The sequence below is a fragment of the Cydia pomonella genome, chromosome 10 (assembly GCF_033807575.1).
Source record: "Cydia pomonella isolate Wapato2018A chromosome 10, ilCydPomo1, whole genome shotgun sequence".
Lineage (NCBI taxonomy): Eukaryota > Metazoa > Arthropoda > Insecta > Lepidoptera > Tortricidae > Cydia > Cydia pomonella.
Window position 1 is genome coordinate 755981 of NC_084712.1, and position 25853 is coordinate 781833.

The following is a 25853-nucleotide window of genomic DNA, read 5'->3' on the forward strand; positions in this document are numbered from 1 at the left end:
GTAAAAATAAAATAAATGACCATTAAAAACTACTTACTGTTCGGTTGCTGATGCGCGGACAACCAATGCAGGAAAAACACGTTTTGGTAAATGTTCTCAACAGTACTATATATAATAATTGGCCTATTATTAGAAATGCACTGTTCCAGAAAGACGCTATACGGTTTCTAATATGGGACCGTGCGAAGTGCGTGGTGGGGGTAAGTAAAGCGATCCCAGCGCATAAGGTGGTAAAAATTTGAACTAACTGCGGATAGCGTCTTTAACATTTCGTACAAATGATATGGCTCGAAATGAAACTTTGGTTTACGATTACTCCTGAAATTTTCATTTAAATTGTATGGTGTAAGGGACCATTGTAATCTGTATGAAATGCTTAATATAACTAACGTATTTATTTTGATAATTGTTAATAATGTATCCATGTAAATAGCTTTGCAAATGCCACATATTACGTGATCTTTTTCTAGAAGTTAAGAATGGATATAGTAAGTTATCCTTAAAAGATAGACATTTCACATCGCGGACTTTTTTGTAGACCTATGAATGAGAAACAACCCCACCATACATTGTATTGTTATAGCTCAAACGGATTAGGCAGCGTTTTCGATTAAAGCTCCTAGCCAGCGTGATTTTTTCCGACAACATCGTTATATTTCAAACAATTTACACAAAACCTTAAGTTATATACTTAAGCCTTCCTCAAGAATCAGTCTATTGATAGATGAAAGTCGTTTGAAAATCCGTTCAGTAGTTTTTAGTTTTGGAGTAGTTTTATAAGATGTAGTGAATTGACGTTTTCCCCTAGAATTGCGGACACTAGGTTGCGTGACAGTCGTGCACGCTCCCAATGGCTGACGCACTGCAACCGTGGCTGTTTGGTGAGAATTCGCAAAGCGTCATTGTACCTATACTGTATGTAATCTCAGGATATTGTAGGCTTTTCGTGTATATTATATCTTGCCCATAGGTTGCAAGTAAAAAACTTTGGCAATATGCCCAAAATACATAGCACTAGCTTAACTTTAGAGTAAGTAGTCTAAATCTAACTAAGCTAAGCTAAGTAGCTTAGTTAAACCAATATTCCGTTTTTAACCCTAGGTGCAAAAGAAACGGGTATTAAAGGTGTTATAACAGTTATTAAGTTTAACAAGTTGCTATCCTCGTATCGCCCAATGTTCATTATGCATAATGTTCACTCAGTTTCTATGGAATGTCAATCTTCATTGAAAACAAAGTAGCTTTTCATTTGTCTCATATAATTTTCAAACATAAAATGGAATTCAACCCAATTATAAATACATTTTTTTAATACTACGTTGGTGGCAAACGAGCATACGGCCCGCCTGATGGTAAGCAGTTTCCGTAGCCTATGTACGCCTGCAAATCCAGAGGACTCACATGCGCGTCCGACCTTAACACTCCACTCGTTGAGCTCTGGCTCTGGCAACTTTACTCACCGGCAGGAACACAACACTATGAGTAGGGTCTAGTGTTATTTGGCTGCGGTTTTCTGTAAGGTGGAGGTACTTCCCCAGTTGGCTCTGCTCTAGATCTGGAATGTCATCCGCTACCACACAAAGAGAGATGACATTGACAGTGCCCATACTTCTCTTTTGTGATTGAGATTAGAACTAGATTCAAACTTACAATTAGCTATAATTTGGTATGGTAGCACTCGTGCCCACGTCGTGCTCGATCCTCGGATCGAGGCTATAGTGGGTCCTTCTCAGATAACAAAGTTTCTATAATCTAAATAAATATGTAGACACTTGTGCTCGTGGGCCACGATCTTTGGTGTGAAGTTGATTTTTTTATACGGTGAGTGAATGTGCATCAGTTTAGTTTTAGTGTAGTTTAGTGACAGACCTAAGTCGTGGGTCCATTTGCACAGAATATCAAAGTCATACTGCATCATGCTCTGGGCAGTTTCCAGGTTCTCGTGAGCTGTGATTATACGTGTCGTCTGCAAACTGGTATACAGAAGCATGCTGGAAAATTTTACACATGTCATTTACATATAGCAGGTATTCCGTCGGAGCTAAAATTGAGCCTTGCGCCGTGCCGCATAAGGTCGGAATTAGGTCACTCTGCTCGCCCGCTATGCTCACGGCGCTGTATCTATTAACATGGTAATTCTTTATAAGATCCAGCATGGGTCCCTGTATACCATTTTGTTCTAATTTTTTATAAAGTGTTATGTGGTCCAAAGTGTCAAAGGCTTTGCTAAAATCAATCATTACGGCTAGTACATGGTGTTTTTTTCCAGATGTTCGTTGATTTCGTCAGTAAACAATGACAAGAGTTGTGATGTATTTTTATTTTTTTGAAAACCAAACTGTCTTTCGTGAATTATGCCATTACTTGATAAGAATGACCTATGTAAGTGTCCTACGTGGGCGATCTCCGAATAAGCCGCTGCGTCTGTGTTGCAAATCCACAAATTGAATGTAAAAGCTAGGTTGTTCTATACCATTTCTAGTATTCCTAGATCACCTCCGACCCTTGAGCGCATCGCTTTATCATTTTAATCGGTTTCCGAGCTGCTGTAGCCAGGTTTAGAGCAGGATCGCTATATCAGCCATCACCCTCCTCCCTCTCGCCGGGACGTTAAGATATTTTTCAATAAATTGTCGCCGTGTGGAAATGTACAATTTTCCGCTTGATCGTTTTAGTTGCTAAGGTAAAATATTATGCTCACGAACGGTTTTGGTTGGGATAATGCTGTCGATTGCAATACTGCACGAAACGTCAAAAAGGGCATTTCATTGAGACAAGTTGACAAGTTGGCAAGCGTGTGCAGAGTTACCTTGTCACAACTTTACTCTATCCATTTTTTTTCTTTTTTTTTCTCTTATTACAAATCTTTATTCAATTAAAATCAAGCATTAATAAAATAATGACAATTTATATCCGCAACGCAGGCTTCGTCAGGAGGTTACAACCATAAATCAGATCACAAACAATAAAACTATCCGCAACAGGCTTCGTCATTTACACAGTCATTTTATTTAAAAAGGACCACCCCGAATCGTATCCGATCCAAAACCACGCTGTATAGCCAATGAAATCCCCTGCACCAGATACGACCTGGAGCGTGGATCACAGCCCCTATCCCTAAGTTTGCGACCAAGTTCTTTTACAAAAGCCTTAGCCTCTGTTCCCCAGGGCCCCGCAGTCTCCACTGCAATTGGCACAAAATCGTACATTGGTTCCAGGGCACTCTATCCAATTAGTTTTTCGAAAAAAAAAGCAATATTTTAATTACCAAGTTTATCTTTTCCGTCTTTCCCATCACGGAACAATGGTGTTCTGGACCTTTGGGAGGCGTCCCTTTTTTACACATTAATGAAATGTATGGGGTACAGCGAGCGGATGCTGCCCTTGCCCGTGTCATGTGACGCACGCAGAGACAGCACCTGCCGGGGCGTAAGGACTATTGGGAATTGATGGAATCTAAAATGAACTGGGCTAGTGAAAGCGAAGGACTAAGCACTTACCAAATTTTGATAAGCTTGCGTGGGGATATATATCCAACACGTAGATGCTCCTTGGAGAGCTTTAATGTTGTGTAGAACGCCTGTTGGAACCCGTTCATAGGCGCAACAATAGACACCCATAAGCCGGTCGCGCCGATATATCATTAATATGTAATTGTATAGGTATCCGTTTTATTATCAGGTTCATTAAGGAAATTTTGAAGGAGCTAATCTTGATAAGTTTGCAATTAAACTGTATATTTGTATGGATAAACGACCGTCCCCTTTCCTGTTAATAACATGACATTACAAGTCAAGGCACGCGTCTTCGTGAATGGCACGATCTATAACTAAGTACGTATTATTTGAAACTTGCAACATAAGTACTTCAATTTCTACCTTGTATACTAAACAAACGAGACGTGGTCTGAATCTTCTCAAAACATCTTTCTAAAAATAAGAAAATTACAAAAGTTTCATCAAGAACCTAACCCCTACCTTGTATTACAACGTTAACTAGCACAACAATCCAATACCAACCCTATTTCTTCACAACTAAAGTACCTTTCAGCTTGCTAGAAATCTTAAGGAATATTTACATTAGAACTTATACCTTAGCACGATAATTTTAAGGTTGGTTTTAAAAGTGTTATTGTATAAGATAAGATAATAGAGGATATTCACCCAGCGTCGCGTGTGCGGGTCGGAATATAAATGAATATCGTAAGTAGTTTGTTAGTTCGTATTTTAAAGATACAACCGACATGTTACAAGCTTCATCTTGCGAGGATTTGCTTTTTATCTTGTGTTTTTTATCAAATAATGTAAATATCTTACAAAAAAATATGTTTTTTTTTTACAAAATAATTCAGAGCATTAAAAAGGAAAAAATATATAATAGTATACAGGGTGCTGGTTTAATAACTTGCGATAGTTTACGATGTGAATAGTAACTTTTACTATGGGACCTGAAATCGCGAAAAAAAATTATTCTCCCATAGAAACTATCAACATTACACCAGCCAAAATGTATGAAACAGAAAAATGATTTTTCGTTATTTCGGTGTTGCTCTTATAGTTAAAGTTGCTCAGTATGACTTATATATTCATATCATAAAATATTGCAGGTTAAGAAAAAAACACCTGTATATATTTAATTTAATTTAATTTAATTTATTTATTTCATAAGACAACAATGGTCCATAATGGTTAGTAACATTTAAGGTTTAAAACTAAGTGTTAGTACAACAAATACAAAAAGACAAAAAGAAAAGCGGAAAGTACAGCAACAATTAATAACAAACAATAACAAACAATCACCTGGTAGCGGTCATGATACCCTCAAAATGTCGCACATTGCCAGACATTTGTCTAAAAACAAAATACAAAAAAAACACCTAAATTAAAAAAAAAAACTACTTTTTCGCATTTGGTTAAAAATTGTGTAAAAAAAGAAAAAAAAAGAAAACGAGATATTTTATGTGGAGGTGCTGGGATTTGAACCCAGGACTTTCAGCATGCGAAGCAGACACTCTACCACTGAGTTACACCCCCGGTGCTCTGAACAGGCGAAATATGTCAACAGTTAGGCAGTCTTAGCCTTTCACTTTGATGCCGAAGTGCTAAGTAGGTATGTGATATTTTTTACAGCTTTTGTTTAACTTGCCCTGTTATGTTAGTTAGTGTGGGTCAAATTTTAGAAACTTTTGACCCACTTCCCGATTTCCGACTGAGCTGGAATTATGCGTAAGTACATGTGTAAATCGGATGACAATGAAATATTATGATGATGGAGACACAAGGTGGCCATGGGAATTCTGTGATGAAACAACGCAAACTAGTTGTGCCCGGTATGAAACCTTGAATATGAAGCCGATATTGTCCTGGGTTCGAATCTCGGTAAGTGCATTTATTTGTGTGATGAGCACAGATATTTGTTCCTGAGTCATGGGTATTTTCTATTTATTCAAGTATTTATATATTATATTTATCGTTTCCTGAGTACCCACAACACAAGGCTTCTTAAGCTTACTTTGGGGCTTAGTCAATTTGGGTAAGAATGTCCAATATTTATTTAAAAAAATATTTAAAAGAAAAAATTCATATATTTCTACTACTAATAAACTGAACTGAAGCCAGCAAAAAATAACTGCTTTCACTTGCAATACAATTTAGACTTAGAAGAGAGTGTATTGGTAAAGTAGGTTGTATTGACATTGATGGATTGGTTACCTACCTACTATTTTCTCTTATTTTTATAGGCTCAATTCTATAAGGAAAGTGTGCAAAGGTATCTTTTCAACACTAGGTTTGTTATTTTTAGGGTTCCGTACCCAAAGGGTAAAACGGGACCCTATTACTAAGACTCCGCCGTCCGTCCGTCTGCCCGTATGTCACCAGGCTGTATTTCATGAACCGTGATAGTTAGACAGTTGAAATTTTCACAGATGATGTATTTCTGTTGCAACAAATGCTAAAAATAGAATAAAATAAATATTTAAGGGGCTCCCATACAACAAACGTTATTTTTTGCCGTTTTTATAGATAATGGTACGGTAGCTTTCGTGCGCGAGTCCGACTCGCACTTGGCTGGTTTTTATTTTATTATTCATCTTGAATTGGTTATACCCATTGGTTTATTCCGAATAACCCTAAATCTTAAAAATCTTAACCCTGTTTTTTTATGATTTTTCTATATATTGTTGACTAACCACTACAAAAACCCAAACGTCGTTACAAAGGTCGGTAGTAACAAGTAGGTTAAAAGCTTTGAATGTTAGAAAACAATATAAAATGAGAATATAATTTCCTAAGCCATGATGAAAACCACTATTGAAACATCAATAGTAGATTTATCATAAAAAGAGCAAAGAAAATTGACTTAGCTGTTCTGATTTAATGCGCGGTGCAATAACTTTTACCTCGACAAGAAAACCTTCAGTAGTCTGTGGGAGCAAAACTAGCGATAATAGCGATTCAACTGTTCTGTTTAATTAAAACTTGGGCCAATCAGAGCTGAAGTGGAAGTCGCAGGAGCAGTCACGGAGAGCAAAGTTCACGTTCAAAGAAATCGCGATTAAAAATTGTAAAAGTTTTTTCTAACATGATAGTGGGGTCATTCTACTTTTTTATGGCCATTAATCTATTGCAGAAAAGTATGATATGTTAACAGCACCAGTCTTGGGACATTTAAGAGAAAATTCGGAGTATTTTTAATATTTCACCGACACCTGTAAAATTTCTACCGCATATGCTTTAAAAGTTGAATGTCCAATTCGTCCTTTATGTTTTCTATGTATTTTATGAAAGCTACTTCAATTGGTTTCAATATTATTAACCAATCAAAACTATGGTTTTTTGCTCCAGTCATGGGATGTATGACGCCATTAATTTTCAAACTAACAAATATCAATAAAAAATTTAACCTAAGCAGCTCTTTGGCTCTTGTTTATGGTAAAATATTGCCAGCAATTGAAAAATTATGGTAAATACTTGTTTTAGAGGATTTGTCTATACCATTCCATTACTGGTACCTGTTCCATTATAGGAGTGTTTACTATAGATGTTTAATTCGTGTATTGAAATTGCATTCCCAAATTGTACCTGAACCAAATAATACGAATTTGTTGACCAAAATTCATATATTAATATTTATTAATGTAAAAAGATGGTAAGGCAGTGGTAAATGCCTTAAATACAAGTCGGAAGACAATCAAGGACCGCTACCGGGATTTATAGCCTAATTAAGCCTCTTTTTCCATCACAAAACAGAAAATGAATGTAATGGCCAAGTATTCTAAAATATGCATTTAACAAAAAAATGTCAAAAACGTATGTACAACGAAAAGTAGAATGACCCAGTGATGGTCAGGGATAGAAAAAAATCATTTATAACCGCGGAAATCGAAGTTCGTCAATTGCGGTCATTTTTCTCTGTCACTCTAATCACGTCTTAGTGCGAGTAACAGAGAAAGATCCCAGCAACTTGCGCATTTCGGTTTCCATGGTAGGCCCCCTGACTCTGGCTCGTTCATCTCCGCAAGACATTATGATGAACGTATATAAGTTTTGAAGTTTTGGAGTTCGTTTTTAAGTACGAGTAAAATACACTATTAATTGACTTCATTATATTCTATTGTATTCATAGAATGTATCTAATCATGTGTCTAATGGATAATTGCTAATTACATAAGGTAATTGTCAGCAGATATAACTGTAAAATATTGACACATTGGCTAGATGAGGTCAAGTCTATGGCGACCTATGTCAAATAGCCTGTAGGCTGCTGTAGGTGAACAATAATTTAATTTAGTATTATTTATTAAAATACGAGTAAACTAACTAGTATAGCATTTGAGTTAATTTAAGTTTTATTTGTTTGTAACTAATACGATATCTTTTACTTTTAAACTAGCAATTCTTGTATATATATTGGGGATCTCGGGAACGGCTCCGATGAAATTTGCTATATGGGGGTTTTCGGGGGTGAAAAATCGATCTAGCTAGGTCTTATCCCTGAGGAAACGTGCATTTTTGAGTTTTTATATGTTTTCCGAGCAAAGCTCAATTTTCCAGATATTGGATGCATAATCTGAAGTAAAAACACTTGAATGGAATTGAAAAGCTTATGAGAACTTCATACATGGCGTATTATTAGCGTACCACAATAATATTGACTAGCAAAAATCCCAAATAGATAAGTTCGCCTTTATAACAGCTACTATTTTCGAAATGGTTAATTTATTTCCCCTCACATAAAACTGAAAATGTTTCTTGAAACAAATAGCAATTTTCAAACTTCCGTAACCACATTGGTACAGTCGCCATCAGATATACCGGAGCGGCCAAGGCGCTCACAAATATCTGAACACGCCTCTATTGTCAAGGCGTTAGAGTGCGTGTTCATATATTTTTGAGCACCTCGGCCGCTCCGATATATGTGATGGCGACTGTACACGAAAGCTTGAAATCTTGATAGATATAGTCCGGCTATTATTCCACGAGGGTTTTGATATTGACTTATAAGTTGGGGTCTAAACTGGCCCAAAGTTCAAATGTCGAATGGCTATAACCTCAAAACTTAGACAATGAAGCTTTAGGCGTAAAACACACGGAGCGGTGTAGCTACACTAATCGCTCGCTAGCATTAAATCCTAATAGACCGCGAGCAAGGAATAATTTCCATGACCAATCGCCTCCCGGCTGAAAACTCGTGTAGTGGTTAACGGCTAGGTATGATGAACTCTCGTGGACGTCAGCTGCCGCTCCGTTGGTGGGGGGAGCATGCGTCAAAAACGGTACGCATACGACGCGTCACTGCGATTCCGTATCGTGACCGTTTTTTAAGCTGCGGTCTGGTCGCACCTTAAAGTGGTAAGGCGTATATTTTTTACATGTTCATTTACCGCGATGAAACCGGGTGACGGTTTTTATAGTTTAAAACAGCATCTAAACTATCATCTGACAAAGTATCAGCCGGGAGGCGATGACTTACGAAATATGCTCCTGGCCCGCTGTCTATAAAGGATGCGCGGAAGAGCAGTCTGTATAAGTAAGAATAATCTAAATTAAGAGTTTTAGAGAAGGATATTGTTTACGGGTTAGTTTTTCGTACGTCTATTTATTATCAGTTCATTCTACAGTTAGAGGATTAGCCAGAACTTTATCCTTTTGTCTTACTTCAATATCAGTTACACTGGGATTCTCTCAAATAGTGAGCCGCACATTGGTAAGGAGGTTCACAATTTGTGGGAATATTTGTATTTTATTAGGATGTTGATTTTTACATTCTGGGTAGACAGCTGCATCTGTGTGTGGCTCTCAAACAGATGGCCCGATATCGATGCCATTTACGTGAAAGCGTGTTTCCTTGCGGTGGTTTTACGCTATGTTTGATAAAAATCGACCCAGCAGTGTGAAGAGTATCAACTCTTCCATAATGATGTAAAGCATTTTTGTGCCACGTTCCAGGCTTTCAGGTTCCTGCCACGTTTTCAGGTTCTAGGTCTAGAGGTCAATCCTGAAAAATGCGAGTTTTTCCCCTGCAGCGCTGAGACCCGTGCTTCTTTCTCTATTTTCAGTAGTTTGCTCCCCGGTCTCAAGGAGGTGTCTGCTCAGTCGTTCGCTCTATTGGGCTCTCCAATTTGTTCAGAAGCGATTCCGGAAGCTTTCGAAGAGAGAAGGCAGCTTCTCCTGTTGGCTGTAGAGAAATTGAGGGATCTCCCGGCGCACGTAGCTTTGGTTCTTTTGCGGGTCTGTTTTGCCGTGCCTAAAATAATTTACTTTTTGCGCACCGTACCAGTCTGGTTGCTCCCCGCTCATATCGACTCCTTCGACTGTGTGTTGAAGGAGTAGTCGGTTGAGCGTTTATTAAATGTCTCCCTCAATCCGGATCAGTGGTCTCTGGCATCTTTGCCCATACGGAACGGAGGTTTGGGCATACGGCGTGCTCGTGATATCAGTCTGCCGGCCTTCTTGGCGTCGTCGGGGGGAGTTGTGGACCTTGTCACTAAAATTTTATCTTTGGATGGTGACAGGGCCACAATCCCTTTTGCGTCTGATGCTCTGGAGGCTTGGAGGGCTCTCAATCCGAATGCAGAGATGCGAGATAAACCGGACCGTCAGCGCATGTGGGATGACATAGGCGTGAGGCGAATTTTCGATGGCCTGCTGGAAAACGCTGTGGGACAGACAAGGCTAGGCTTATGGCTGTTTCTAGGCCTGAGGCGGGGGCATGGTTACATGCACTTCCCTCTCCACATGTGGGTACCCTTCTCGACAACAACTCAATGCGGGTGGCTGTCGCTCTTCGCCTGGGCTGCGATGTTTGCGAACCTCACATATGCATCTGCGGCACTATGGTTGAGAGTAATGGTCACCATGCGTTGAGTTGTTGTCGGGGCGTGGGGAGGTTTTCACGGCACCATGCCCTAAATGATATTGTAAGGAGAGCACTTTTGTCAGCAAATGTGCCGTGCTTGATGGAGCCTCCAGGACTGAGCCGGTCCGATGGCAAAAGACCTGACGGGCTGACTCTTGTACCATGGGAAAGGGCTAAGTGTCTTCTCTGGAATGCCACTTGTGTCAGCACTTTTGCCGCCTCGCACATTGGCCGGACTGTCCGGACGGCAGGAGCGGCGGCTGAATTTGCGGCACTCCGAAAGCGCGATAAGTACTCGGTGCTGCTGTCGAGATATATGTTTGTCCCGTTAGCGGTAGAGACGTCCGGGTGTTGGTGTGCCGAGGCCAAAATTTTCTTGAGCGAATTGGGGCGGCGGTTGAGGGAGAGGGGTCATGATCCTCGTTCCGGGTCATTCCTGATACAGAGGCTGTCTATCGCGATTCAGCGTGGCAACGCGGCGAGCGTGATGGGCACCTTTGCGTCTGGGAGGGCTCGGGACGGGTTGTTTGATAAATTTTTGTATTTGTGTCTTTCTTTTTGTTTACTTTTACTCCTGATTAGTTTATAGTCAATTTTAATGTTTTTTTTTTCATTATTTATATATCTACATAGTATAAATGTAAAATGTATGTATAGCTTTAATTAACTTATCAATAAAGTTTAATGGTTTAATGTTAAATGTATACCGTTCAAAGACAGCTTCTGGATCGCCAAACGCTGCGTAGTTCGACAATGCATTGCAACGTGTGTTTTCTAAGGCTGAACGTTTCGTAACTGGTGCGTATTTAGTGGGTTCCATTTGGACTGACGGGCAAGTGATTTCGTGCGGCGTATTTGAACCGCTTTTCTTAGATTTATTTTTATTCGTTTGAGAGATAGAGAGAGGGTTTTGAGCATTCGTTTTCGGCATACTTTAAAGCCTATATTTATGGAAACTACGTGTACTTTCGATATCACGTAGATTAAATCACGCAAGAATAATCAACACCTTTTACTTACAAATACATCTCTACAACGACTCTTACCCTGGATCCGGATAGGTCCTTAAAGTATGGCTCACGCTAGACTTGCCCGGGCCCGGGCCGAGGCGTCCGACACGTTATTTTCTATGACGGCTGATCGGTGACCACGTGGTGCTTTCCATAGAAAACGAAGCGCCGGAAGCTCCAGCCCGGCCCCAGCCCGTTCTAGCGTGTCATCCTTATACTACGTCCAAAAGAGAGGTATGGGCACTGAATGTCATCTCGTTTTGTGTGGACACAGCACAGCGGATGTCATTCCAGATCTAGGGCAGAGCCCAACTGGGGAAGTACACCTTACAGAAAAGCGCAGCCAAATAACACTAGATCCTACTCAAGTAGTGTTGTATTCCTGCCACATCACAGAGTTCCCATGGCCACCTCTTGTCTCCATCATCAGATCAGCTCGATGGTACCATAATATTGCATTGTCGCCCGACTTACATATGTATGAGAAATTTCAGTTCAATCGGAAACCGGGAAGTGGGTCAAATTTATTTTACAAGATTTGACCCATACATACATACATACTAACAGAGCAAATTAAATAAAAGCTCGTCGTAATAAAAACTGAGATCGGACATATTTTTACAGTACATATGGTTCTACTTTCCCGCACGCGTGCGGGAATGAGCACTTTCCGTGCATATGTCGAAACATAAAGGGCCATATGTACTGTAAAACGTTGTACGATACACGTGGGAATAGGTAATTCGCAACTCGCGTGTCGACTTAAAACACTCCCTTCGGTCGTGTTTTAATTTATCACCACTCGTTGCGGATTTCGTTAATAACTATAGTACAGTCAAGGTATTAAATATCGACACGGACAAAGTGCCAAAAATATGTATACACGACCGTATTGCCTATACATTAGAGTAGTGTGTACATATTTTTAGCACTTTATTCGTGTCGATATTTAATACCTTGACTGTACCTACCAGTCCCAAAAAGGCCTAAAAAATAACACGGTTGCAAATTTAGATTCATACAGTTATTTTTCAAATTCTGAAAGGAGACCTACCGAGATCTACCTGAGAATTAAAATAACAGTACAGTCTGCTAATCTCAACCATAGAGAAATAAATACGCTTAGAGTGCTCACTCCATACATCTGTTTGCAAACTTAATAAGCTAGTAAATTGTATGGGAGGTATGGTAAGTTTAGAAAACTTACTTAAAAGATAATACCTCGTTAGTACTGATTAAGCTTAAATCTTATGCCGGCTGTACACACTCGTCGAGAGCCTCTCACCGAGAATCTCGGCACCGCTCCGAACCATTCGGAGAAACGCAAGACGAGACGAGGAAGAGCGAGATGAGAAGGGCAAGCAGCATGTACACCCTCGTTCTCGGTATGACTCGGGGTGACTCGACGAGTCTACACAACCCGCATTATTACAAACAATTTTTCGCAAAGCTCGCTTATATTATAAGTATGACTTATTACAAATAGGTTTTAATCTAAAAATATATCTACTGAGCACTCTTAGCTTACTTTCTTTATGCCCGTAGTAAGCCCGCCTGGGCACTACTGACTACTCCAAATGTAAACAGCGCATTTTCCTAGCAGCCGGATTTATTATGATTATAAAATGAGAACAAATTCGATGTGCCCCTCAAACAGATGGCATTCTTTCTCCCCCATACAGGTAAACGCTTCTACAAAATAAACAAGTAATGCAACCCCCGTTTTCCCTTAACAGTATCTCGTCATACCCTCTAACCCCGGGAATGGTAACTGATGACGCTCATAAAATACAACATTCCCACGAATGACACGAAAACCTCAGCACGCATTATTCACAATAAGGATTGGGGAAAAATAGTAAGGTTAAGGATTTGTTGACACCGTGACGTAACAACAGTGGCCCTCTGGTGGCACAAGAAATAACGAATAATTTAGTTGCGTCCGAGTTATATCCAATACTTTACTTGGACATTGTGAAACAGGCCCTAACAGTGACATCATATAATGACATAAAAATACATAACAACATTTATAAATACAAGAGTTAATACCTGGGTAAACATTACATATAATAATCATAAAATAAATGTGGTTGCCTAGCGGTAAGAGCATGCGACTTGCAATTCGGAGGTCGCGGGTTCAAACCCCGGCTCGTACCAACCAATGAGTTTTTCGGAACTTATGTACGAAATATCATTTGATATTTATCAGTCGCTTTTCGGTGAAGGAAAACATCGTGAGGAAACCGGACTAGTTTACCCTCTGGGTTGGAAGGTCAGATGGCAGTCGCTTTCGTAAAAACTAGTGCCTACGTCAAATCTTGGGATTAGTTGTCAAGCGGACCCCAGGCTTCCATGAGCCGTGGCAATATGCCGGGACAACGCGAGGAAGAAGGAATCATGAAATAAATCAGTACAATAGAACAGATATGTACGAGTATAGTCTTTATTGGTTAATAATACCTACATTAAATTTAGAGATGTAGCAGGTCCTCAATATTAGAGTATACTAATAAGATTTGGAGGTGTAAAGACTCTCCAAGCGTCAAATTTTTTTTTTTTATACTACGTCGGTGGCAAACAAGCATACGGCCCGCCTGATGGTAAGCAGCCTCCGTAGCCTACGTACGCCTGCAACTCCAGAGGAGTTACATGCGCGTTGCCGACCTTAAACCCGCCCCCCCTCGTTGAGCTCTGGCAACCTTACTCACCGGCAGGAACACAACACTATGAGTAGGGTCTAGTGTTATTTGGCTGCTGTTTTCTGTAAGGTGGAGGTACTTCTCCAGTTGGGCTCTGCTCTAGATCTGGAATGACATCCACTGGCTGTGCCCTACCACACAAAGCGAGATGACATTCACAATACCCATACCTCTCTTTTGGACGTAGTTATATTAAATAATAACCCCGTCAAGACTGTTAACAGGCTAATATGCTCTCGCTCACGGCACGGTGTCACAGAATTCTGGCGAGAAACGACGAAGATACAAATAGTGCAACCCTGGCAGCCTAATTTCCACGTGTTGCTTGTCATCTGTTTCTGTTATAAGAAGAACGGCCATTATCTTTCTAGCACACCGGTTCATAAAGGCTGCATTTTATTCACAAGAGTGATAAAGTATTGATGAACATTTTTGAGTTGTTTCCTCATGTTGGCTGGTAGGGTAGGGTGTACTTTTTATTAGTGATGATTTTGAATTATTAAATATTTGATAGCGTTTAATTATTTGGATTTGATTTGTAATGTTTCACAGTTGGTATTTTCCTCGTATTGGTGTGGTGAAAAATTGAAGCACTGGTGACTTAGCGGTAAGAGTGTGTGACTTGCAATCCGGAGGTCGCGGATTCAAACCCCGGCTCCTACCAATAGTGGGGTTTTTAGGGCTCGCGGTCGTGTCCGTGATTCGTGAACCCGTAGCCGTGCGCCCGGTTTCGTGATTCACGGCTACGGTTTTCTGGTCCGTTCCGCACGTGACATTCGGCTACGTGAAATTAGGGTACGTGAATCCGTGTAGATCCGTGTAGGCGTGATCACGGCTTCACGTATCTTAAGAACACGCCGGTTCGGTCCGCCCGCGACGTTGAGTGAAGATACGATGCGGTCTCTAAGAGCTACGAATAAATATTTATCATGAATTTTTTATTCATAGCTCTAATTCCGTTTCATTACTTTTCAATTAAAATTTATTTTCAATAGTAAGGCCTTTTAAATATTAATGAGTAATAAATGAAAAGAACCAAACATTAATTACAATGAATAACTACTTTAATATAATTTTTTTTATACTACGTCGGTGGCAAACAAGCATACGGCCCGCCTGATGGTAAGCAGTCTCCGTAGCCTATGTACGCCTGCAACTCCAGAGGAGTTACATGCGCGTTGCCGACCCTAAACCCGCCCCCCCCCCCTCGTTGAGCTCTGGCAACCTTACTCACCGGCAGGAACACAAACGAGTTGCTAAAATAATACAACAACACTGTGTGTCAGGAGACCAACTATGATGTCAGGAGTAACTAATGACAATGAATGTGAGTTCAAAATTCTAAACTGCTCCCTCCAGATTAAATAAAAAATACCACGAATTTGTAAAACAAAACATCGCGGTCACTTCTTTCAACTTCACGAATAAAAGGTAAAGCCCACAGCTACTTATGTATATTGTTTGTTTCATTCTAATAAGTCGCTCGCAAATCTTATTATCTTTGTCTGCACGTGCAACTGCACTTCTTATCTCCAAAAAAAAAAACCGGTATGTTGGCTTAGCTTGTTAGTCTCGCTCTAAACGCTCTAACAATAATATGTCATTATTATAGTTTCTATTTTCCTCCGTGAGCTTCTACGGGTTATCGTCTTATCTATTGTTTAAAAACCGCAAAGGCGCGTGCCACTATGAAAAAATGGTTAGGCCGCATAGGTAGCGTTTATTGAATTACTACTCTATTGAGCACGGAATAAGATTCATTATGAACTAATACAGAATTCTAACAGAATAGCTGTCTGATCTCTATTGGTGCGTCTAAGGTAGGCGACTAAACGCTCTCAAACCAGCTTAACTTGTGACACTGCGATCCGAAACAAAGATACGTATTCGAAGACCTCGCTTGCACTGGTAATGCGAGCGCACGGCTAGCTAGCGCAAAGGAAGCAATGTTATGTTTCTCGAGGAGCAGGTAAAAAACAGGGCCGGATTTTCACACAAATATATTTGGGTGGTTTTACGTTGTTTAATTTAAAGAGATAAAACATAACACTATTTAAATAGTAGGTACACATCTAACAGAATGGGTTTGTGTAATTACAATAATAACGAGATATACTCATTTTTATAATCAACTGTTTAAACAGTTGTTTGCTAATTTTAAACTTTAAACAGGCTAATTTTAAATAAACAATAAAACAATGGTAAAATAGTAATAAATAAGTCTGAAGAGTTAGCGTTCTTCAGACTTCTAACAAACTGACACTGTTTGTATGGTTTGCTTGAAAGAGTTAGCGTGATTTGACTCTAAACGATATGCATATTTTGTTTTATATTTATTTATTTTATGCATACACTATTATGTATATGTTACTTATTTTTTTGTTGACTCATAATATAAATTTCTATAAATGTTTTACTAAATGTGTACTCTATTGTAAATAATATCTTTATTTTAGTGTACATAATTATAACATATAGGTCTATTTTAACATTAGTAGTGCGGGATTGTTAAATGGATATACATATTTATTACTATTTTACCATTGTTTTATTGTTTATTTTTGTGAAAAACCGGCCCTGTTTTTTACCTGCTCCTCGAGAAACATAACATTGCTTCCTTTGCGCTAGCTAGCCGTGCGCTCGCATTACCAGTGCAAGCGAGGTCTTCGAATACGTATCTTTGTTTCGGATCGCAGTGTCACAAGTTAAGCTGGTTTGAGAGCGTTTAGTCGCCTACCTTAGACGCACCAATAGAGATCAGACAGCTATTCTGTTAGAATTCTGTATTAGTTCATAATGAATCTTATTCCGTGCTCAATAGAGTAGTAATTCAATAAACGCTACCTATGCGGCCTAACCATTTTTTTATAGTGGCACGCGCCTTTGCGGTTTTTAAACAATAGATAAGACGATAACCCGTAGAAGCTCACGGAGGAAAATAGAAACTATACCTTCAATCTAGAAATAAACAGTACTCTTTAATGCCCCGAAAGTCCGAAACTGATAAGAACTGCAGCTGCGTACTTTTTTTCCGTGGCCCCGTACATGTGTTTTTGTTGAATTTGTTTACCTGTATTACCTTTATCAATTTTATCATACCTACCGAAGATTTGCAGACCCTTTTGTTTCTTTGGATTAGGATTGCCTTGTTTATATTTAGGCTACGTTATATTCTTTGATAGTAGCAAGCTTTTACAAGTTCAAGTTTGCTTTTTCATTCATTTCATTAATACTTAACAGAGAAAAATGTCTTCTCTTGATTTAATAATGACAACCAGTAGCACAGCGTTGCTTAAGTTCATAATTATAATGATACTTACTAGGGAGTTTTACACCTTATATTTATATTAGTGCTATGCAACGAGCAAGTCGCTAGTTTTGACTATTAATCATTAGCTGGTTATACAAAAAACAGGATAACCCCATAAATTATTTAGATATAACCATTATATTCAAATCGATGCAAAAAATACAATACTAAGTGGTAACTTAATTCAATAATACCTAGGCCTTATTTATTTTTCTCCCGGGCATGTCGAAACTACGAGACGTGCGATAAGTACCTATCCAACGGAACCGAGCCCGAAGCTCCGCACACGAACGCAGGTACGGGCTACGTATCATGGCGTGTCACGGTCACGGCGTGTCACGTGAATCCGGTCGCGAACGCAGGTACGAGGTACGTACCTTGGCGTGTTCGTGAAATTCGTGATCTTAGTACCGCCGGGCTTAAGAACCCGTAGCTACGGATCGGCGTGTATCACGGATATCAGGAGCCCTAGTTTTTAGGTGCACTCAATGTATGGGAACCAATATTTTTCTCATTAAAGCATGAGACTTGGCACACTTGTTACTAAGGTGGACCAGAGTCGAAAACGCCCGGGAGGCAGAGGGAGACACCCCTCTAGGGGGGAGGGGGAGGGGGTGAAGTTTTCCTACGCCGCGCGCACTGTTGGTCGTTATAACTACTAAACTATAGCTACTAGGGCAAGTGTGGTATCATTTTCGGATAAATAAAAGATGGTCAATCATTTTCTAAAACAAAAAAAACACCTTTACATAGAAAAAAATTGAAATACGGCCCAAAATCTAAAATCTTTTGAGTAAAAAAAATCTTTCAAGGTCAATAAATTTTTAATGATTACCGATATCGGATTAAAAAAAATATATTTAAAAAGGCGCATTAATACAGATTCCAAAAATATAAGTAACATTGCAAATATTTAAGAAAAAAGTTGTTTAAAAAAATATAGAACACCGCGCGGCAGAGTCGTAAAAAATTCTTAGCCAATTATGAACATCAAAAACGAGTTTTATAGGTTGCTAGTGTCCTGTAAGCTGTAACTAATAAGCATGGAGTTTTCATTAGATATAGTATATCATCATATCAGCTCATATATGTCCCCACCGAGGGGCTCGAGCCTACCCTGCATTAGGGTGATCGGGCCTTAGTCGATCACGCGAGCCCAGTGCGGGTTGGTCGACTTCACACACAAGCTTCGAGTTTCCTCGCAGCCGTGTGCAGGTTTCCTCACGATGTTTTCCTTCACCGTAAGAGCGTCGAATAAACGTACATATGAAATCGAGATTCGAAAACACATTGGTATGCGGCCAGGATTCGAACCACGACCTCCCATGCACAGGAGGTAGCGGTCTTAAGCATTACGCCACCGACGCTCTCTATATATAGTATATAGCTCAATTTTAATAATTATTTGATAGAAGACATTTTTTATCGTGTGTATAAGCATATTTAAACTTATGGCTCAGCTGGGCACGATTTCAAGTGACCCAAAATCTATAAAGAAATTAAACAAACAGTATAGAATTTTACTTAAAAATGTTTATTATTTACAGGGGTCGTACAAAAAGTGCGGATGACGTCAAACCACTTATAGGATGATTTCAAATAGTATTATTTCAAATAGTATTTTTGATTTTCATAAACAATTATCACTTATCATTTATAGTGAGTATACCTCTTTATTAAACGATATCGCCACTTGAAATGAGTAAGGTACGTTTTTGACTGACACATTGTCAATCAGATGAACAATAAATTGACTTCGTTATTGTTTAGCTATTGTATCTTCACGATTATATTTAGCTAAAATTTATATTTACTAATGTACAATAAGAAAAAGCTCTAAAATGTCATCTTTACTCGAATATTGTGGCAATCCCACAGACTTGTTCTAACTAATTTCAAATAATTATACCTTATGGTAACAAGTTTCGTGAAATTTATTTTATTCACTACATCACCCTACCACCTGTATTATTAATTCCATGGATTTATTTACGATTATTTTGTTACTTCATTAATACTACTTTGTTACTACATGTCACACGGAAGTTTAAATACAAACTCAAACATCATCCTGTGTGCAAGATTACGTCATTTTTACGTCATCCGCACTTTTTGTCCGACCCCTGATTATTTACATTGTCCCCCACAATCGCAAAGCTCCGTGCACTTAAGTTGCCGCTGAAAGCACCGGCACCTCGAGCCGCCGCACCTCTTTTTGCATCTGCACCGGATCATTTCCAGGCATGCATCTGCAGCTACGGGCAAGTCTGTCCATGTAGGTTGCCAGCTTTCACTGACTTTTCTCCATCCCCAGTTAGATGGACAGGGAAGATTTTGATTCGGTGACATCTGACCCCATACATGGACTGCTTGGAACACTGCCCGCAGGAAATGCTGGTATAGAGCAGCTTTCGTCGGAGGTATATTCTCCAATTGGCGGTCTTTTTTCGAGAATAGGTGCTTTCGGGCTTCGTTTACGGTTGTAAATGAAGTGGCTCTAAAACAAAACAATAAAATTAGTTACTAGACTATTTTATTGTATTGCTAGTTTTAAAAAGTGCTTATTACCTGTCATATAAAATGACGACAAACTTTTCGATTACTGTAAACGCCTCGCTAGTACTCCCCTCATATGCTGCCAGAAACCCTTCTGTGGCATTGGGAAATGCGTTCCATGCATCTATTGCACTTTTTTTTCCTTTCCCGTTAAAATCCCGATGAAAGCTGCTCTATTAGTTAGAACAAGTCTGTGGGATTGCCACAATATTCGAGTAAAGATGACATTTTAGAGCTTTTTCTTATTGTACATTAGTAAATATAAATTTTAGCTAAATATAATCGTGAAGATACAATAGCTAAACAATAACGAAGTCAATTTATTGTTCATCTGATTGACAATGTGTCAGTCAAAAACGTACCTTACTCATTTCAAGTGGCGATATCGTTTAATAAAGAGGTATACTCACTATAAATGATAAGTGATAATTGTTTATGAAAATCAAAAATACTATTTGAAATAATACTATTTGAAATCATCCTATAAGTGGTTTGACGTCATCCGCACTTTTTGTACGACCCCTGTAAATAATAAACATTTTTAAGTAAAATTCTATACTGTTTGTTTAATTTCTTTATAGATTTTGGGTCACTTGAAATCGTGCCCAGCTGAGCCATAAGTTTAAATATGCTTATACACACGATAAAAAATGTCTTCTATCAAATAATTATTAAAATTGAGCTATATACTATATATAGAGAGCGTCGGTGGCGTAATGCTTAAGACCGCTACCTCCTGTGCATGGGAGGTCGTGGTTCGAATCCTGGCCGCATACCAATGTGTTTTCGAATCTCGATTTCATATGTACGTTTATTCGACGCTCTTACGGTGAAGGAAAACATCGTGAGGAAACCTGCACACGGCTGCGAGGAAACTCGAAGCTTGTGTGTGAAGTCGACCAACCCGCACTGGGCTCGCGTGATCGACTAAGGCCCGATCACCCTAATGCAGGGTAGGCTCGAGCCCCTCGGTGGGGACATATATGAGCTGATATGATGATATACTATATCTAATGAAAACTCCATGCTTATTAGTTACAGCTTACAGGACACTAGCAACCTATAAAACTCGTTTTTGATGTTCATAATTGGCTAAGAATTTTTTACGACTCTGCCGCGCGGTGTTCTATATTTTTTTAAACAATTTTTTTCTTAAATATTTGCAATGTTACTTATATTTTTGGAATCTGTATTAATGCGCCTTTTTAAATATATTTTTTTAAATCCGATATCGGTAATCATTAAAAATTTATTGACCTTGAAAGATTTTTTTTACTCAAAAGATTTTAGATTTTGGGCCGTATTTCAATTTTTTTCTATGTAAAGGTGTTTTTTTTGTTTTAGAAAATGATTGACCATCTTTTATTTATCCGAAAATGATACCACACTTGCCCTAGTAGCTATAGTTTAGTAGTTATAACGACCAACAGTGCGCGCGGCGTAGGAAAACTTCACCCCCTCCCCCTCCCCCCTAGAGGGGTGTCTCCCTCTGCCTCCCGGGCGTTTTCGACTCTGGTCCACCTTAGTAACAAGTGTGCCAAGTCTCATGCTTTAATGAGAAAAATATTGGTATTGTCCTATAACGACCCCACTACAATGAGTTTTTCGGGACTTATGTACGAAATATCATTTAATATTCACCAGTCGCTTTTCGGTGAAGGAAAACATCTTGAGGAAACCGGACTAATTTATAATAAGGCATAGTTTACCCTCTGGGTTGTAAGGTCAAATGTCAGTCGCTTTCGTAAAAACTAGTGCCTACGCCAATTCTAGGGATTAGTTGCCAAGCGGACCCCAGACTCCAATGAGCCGTGGCAAAATGCCAATATAACGCAAGGAAGAAAAAGGTGTGGTGAAAAATTATGCGTTTCACTCGTTAGCAAAGTATGTTTAACCTTCGTGCCTTAACCTCTTGTACACCAAGAATACATAAAATCGATGTTACTAGTCATGCCCACAGCGCCAAGGATAATTATAGGTGTTATGGCGGACATTGTCAAAGTAACCTTCACACTTTCAAATTAAGTTTCCATTAGCTCGCTTATTGAATAATGTTTGTGTTTATGACATAAAGCGTTCAAAAGGTTAAGCCCGTCACAGATACCGACAGACACCGATATATATCTTAGCTAAGCACCACACACGCCAACGATACTAAAATATATGTCGCTGTCTATCTAGACGAAATATACCGTATTGTAAAATATTTGTAGATTATACAACACGGGGATAAAGTACTGTTTTATGTCACGGACGCGATATTGAATCCTGAACGTAAGGAAGGACTCAGATTTAATTCCCGAGCGCAGCGAGGGGGTTATAAGTAAATTCTAGAGCGAAGCAAGGGAATTAAGACTGAGTCCTGAGTGCAGTGAGGGATTCAAGCGCGCCCAAGACAAAAACAGATTTATTTCCTAGGAGTATACTCTACTTTTCATACCTCCTGCGAGACAAAAAAAAACGGTTGTCTGTAAAGTCGGTTTACTGACGATAGTTGAACGTGACAACGTCATAAGAAAATACTGATGAATGGTTTAATTATTCAAAATAAAATTTTAATTTTATTTGTTTGATAGATATTTTGTATGGATATAGAGGAGGTAAATGGAAATCACAATTGAATTGATCAAGTTATATTTATTTGTACGCATAAATACAATTGCTGCCGAACGCGGAGGCCGATTGTGCCCCTTTGTCGCTCGTTGCGCGCTCTCGCTTGCACTTCAAGCCTTAAATGGAACGCCTCAGAGCGAGGTAACGCCGCATGAGTCATGTTTTTTCGTGCGTGCAGCCGGCTCCATCGAATTATAAGACGTTGTCACGTCAAAAAAGTAAGACTACTTACTAGAAATAATATTTTATTAAAATAAATCAAAAATGAAAATGAATGTTTGATACACAACGTCAAGCGTCTTGTAGCACTCGCGGCTTTTGTTTTTTTTCCAATTTATTTATTCATAAACAATATCCAGCTTGTGGTGGCCAGCACGATTATCGAATAAATAAATTCGATTTTCAAATCAGTGTGACGGCCGCCGCGCCGCGTGTGCCGCCGTACGGGCTTCACGAAATTAGACTTTAAAAACATAACAATAAGAACTATGAGAAGTGAAATCTCATTATAACCGGCGGGTTATAATGAGATTCAGTTTAATATTACTACCCGGCTAAAGCCAAGGGCTATAATGATTTGCTTTCGGTAAGGTTTGCATGATATTATATAATTTGGCATCGTCGAGCACAGTACAGTTAGCATCAAACAACGTGTCATAAGTATTCTGGCATTCTGTTAGAGCTTAACGAAAAGTGATGTCTTTATATATGTATTGAACAATTGAGATTGTAAAAGATAGGACCCGGGTACGTCCTTAAACTATGTCCAAAAGAGAGGTATGGGCATTGTGAATGTCACCTGGCTTTGTGTGGTAGGGCATTCCAGATCTAGAGCAGAGCCCAACTGGGGAAGTACCTCCACCTCACAGAAGACCGCAGCCAAATAACACTAGACCCTACTCATAGTGTTATGTTCCTACCGGTGAGTAAGGTTGCCAGAGCTCAACGAGGGTGCGGAGTGTTAGGGTCGGCAACGCGCATGTAACTCCTCTGGAGTTGCAGGCGTACATAGGCTACGGAAACTGCTTACCATCAGGCTGGCCGTATGCTTGTTTGCCACCGACGTAGTATTTAAAAAAAATATATACTTTTGCACTTGAATTTTATCTATATATTTGGAAAAGTTATCTGGGATGTCAGTTTTTTGGACGAGTTGTTTTATTTATAGCATTTACCGAAAGTTAAATGCTATTCAAGGAAATTATTCTTACTGAACACTTAAAAATCGGCTAAAAGGGGTACAAAATTCCCTAAAATCAACCTAACACCAGTTTCATTCAACACACATGTAAATACTATCTGTATACATATAGCAGATATATAATATAGCGTGTGTAATCAAAACAAACGACTCTCGCGTCGCGGTAACTTCGAACAGCTGTGCACTGCGGGACATGGAAAAAGTACACCACAGGAATCACGTTTGTTCAAGTTTATATTCACTAACTCCCTTATTCATAAACGTGTACTAAAGTTACGATGCTGCTAATCATCGTTTGTCCATTTCCGACGTATTGGTATGATGAAAAGGGACAAACGATGATTAGCGGCATCGTAACTTTAGTACACGTTTGTGAATAAGGGGGTAAAGCATTATTTTTCACATATGTGTGAGGTTGCGATCCTGGGTATGGTTCGTACCTGGTCCAACGTACAGTCGAGGAAATTGATTCTTTAGCAGTTAACGTGTCACGTTACAATGGACAGCTCTTACCATAACTATGTACAGCCAAATTTACTTGAACCGCAAGTTGCTAAAGAATCAATTTCCGCGACCGTACATCGTTGGCTGTTCAATGTGTGAACGCCGCTGGTTTTACGGGGACGTTTGTGGTACTTACAAACCTCGCACCTCAACCTCGCACAGTGACATTGGCAACCGGCATCATGGGCGACAGCAATATAATGATGCACGTACAATAGAGATAGCAACAGGCGAGTCAAAGTACGAAAATCTATCTGGAAAGCGTCTCCGCTTTCATTTCCTTGAACTAAATAGAGGAGGATTACTGAATGACGAACAGTAAATACCTCGTTTTAGTCCTACACGTGCTTATTCTACGAGATATACAGGTTGGTCCGTGGCAGATTTCCGATTTCGAATTCGAATGATTTTCGAACGAGGAGTGCGAGGGAGACGTGGTTTTTTTTTAGTTTCGCGAGTATTGCGCATTGATTAGTGGCGTAACAGTGCATCGCTGGTCAACAGAGCAGCGTGCATATGCTATTGAGCCGTATCTAACCCACGGTTGTTCACTTATGGATTTGATCTATAGCAGTCAATAGTGCCATTTCGGCTCTAGACGTTTTAGAACAAGAAATTAAAATCATGATAGTGATTCAAGGCGCATATTTTGCGTTAATTTCAATATACGCCGGCAATATGCACCGTCAGCTAAACTGATTAAAATCTAAGTAGAGAATGTGTTTTCAAAAAATTAAATTCCTGCCATCTTTAAAAAAAAATCGGGTTTAATACATATAATAATTATGATAAAACAAATTTTCAAATCGGATATCTGCCACGAGACAACCTGTATAAGTACATAATATCCGCTAGACGTGCAGTAATCAAAACAAACGACACACGCGTTTTAGGATAACACACCGTGGAATTACCGCATTACACTGCAGGACATGAAAAAGGTATACTGCGATTTTATTTTTAATTTGGCTTTTGATAACATTGTGAATAATAATGACCTGCAACAAACAAAAGGCTATGCCAAATGTAACTTTTTTTAAATAATACATAATAAATCATGACACGCGTTGACCTATTCACTAGTCATAAACCGAAAGAAATTCCATATACGAAGGAAAAAGTGACTAAGGCCTCCAGAGCTGGAATCGAACCAGCATCCTCTGCCATGCCACCCGGCCACGGTGGCATGGGTAATAACTAATACGCAATGATATGCAATGTATATGCAATTTCTTGAGGGCTTGCTGGCCAACTCAGCTGATTCCGGGATAGCGATTAATAATAATATTGTTTATAATTTATCAAGTAGTGTTTCCACTTGGAAAAACACATTTTTTTCTAGGAGTCAATAGTCTGTAAATTATAATATAAAATATTTTGACAAATGCAGGTCATAATAATAATATCGAATATCAGGAAACCTAAGAGACTCAAGAACTATTATCATTTCTTGACAATCTCTACCATATTATTTACAGCTAAGAAGATGAAAACCAAAAGCAACTGGAACCAAGAATTAACGGTATAGAAAACTAGAAATATACACATTCCAAAAAACAATCAAATAAAAGTTGTGCAGACATTGGCCTGCAGTGTAT

The 25853-nt window shown here is 39.1% G+C and overlaps 1 long non-coding RNA gene and 1 other non-coding gene across 2 annotated transcripts; both read right to left on the reverse strand.

Annotated features, from left to right (window-relative positions):
• Positions 1 to 4961: 4961 nt before the first annotated feature.
• On the reverse strand, positions 4962 to 5033 carry Trnaa-cgc (transfer RNA alanine (anticodon CGC)). The gene has a single exon. It is a non-coding gene; the product is annotated as a tRNA-Ala (tRNA).
• Positions 5034 to 18131: 13098 nt separating this feature from the next.
• LOC133521795 (uncharacterized) lies at positions 18132 to 21108 on the reverse strand. Its single transcript, XR_009799935.1, has 2 exons — positions 19950 to 21108; positions 18132 to 19878 (listed from the first exon to the last, which is right to left on the reverse strand). It is a non-coding gene; the product is annotated as an uncharacterized LOC133521795 (long non-coding RNA).
• Between the last annotated feature and the right edge of the window lie 4745 nt (positions 21109 to 25853).